Genomic DNA, 623 nt, shown 5'->3' with positions numbered 1-623 from the left:
ACAAAAAACAAAAACAAAAAAAACTTTGTTGCTAGGATTAAGGTTATTCTAATTGCTTTACTCTCAGGAAAGTGTAATAACGCATGGGAATTCTGTACGTTATCACCGTAATGGAATATCCAATTTTACAAATAGTATGATATACATGTCATCATTTAAGTAAGGGATCGAAAACATTTCAGATTGTTCTTTCTAGGCTGGTATACACATTTCATCATCAAGGGATTGAAAACATTTCAAATTGCTATCTCACATCTGGGCTGATCCAAAATTCTAAGATTGTTGGCTACCTATATTTTGTTGCAGCTTTTAAATGTACTCTGAACTTCCAAACCACATTCATTCCAGCCGGTAGAACAAATATTCTTGGATCTTAGATCAAAGCCTGGAATGATAGCTTTAATAAGAGAAAGAAGCACCCTCTCTTTAGACTAACTGTAACAAGGCTGTAATTCCATTAAGTGATTCTATTGTTAACTAGTGCAGTGTTCACGCCCAAGTGATTGGGATTCTAGTATTGGAATCACATAATTCATTGAAATTTGTATGCATGATTTATATATATGGCCCCCAAAATGTTCTTTTGTCTATGCTATTAAGTATCAACATCACTTCTGGGTTTT

Source organism: Octodon degus, unplaced genomic scaffold (assembly GCF_000260255.1).
Source record: "Octodon degus isolate 3935 unplaced genomic scaffold, OctDeg1.0 scaffold00009, whole genome shotgun sequence".
Taxonomy (NCBI): domain Eukaryota; kingdom Metazoa; phylum Chordata; class Mammalia; order Rodentia; family Octodontidae; genus Octodon; species Octodon degus.
The sequence above is the reverse complement of the archived record's forward strand: the minus strand, read 5'-3'. Positions refer to the sequence as shown.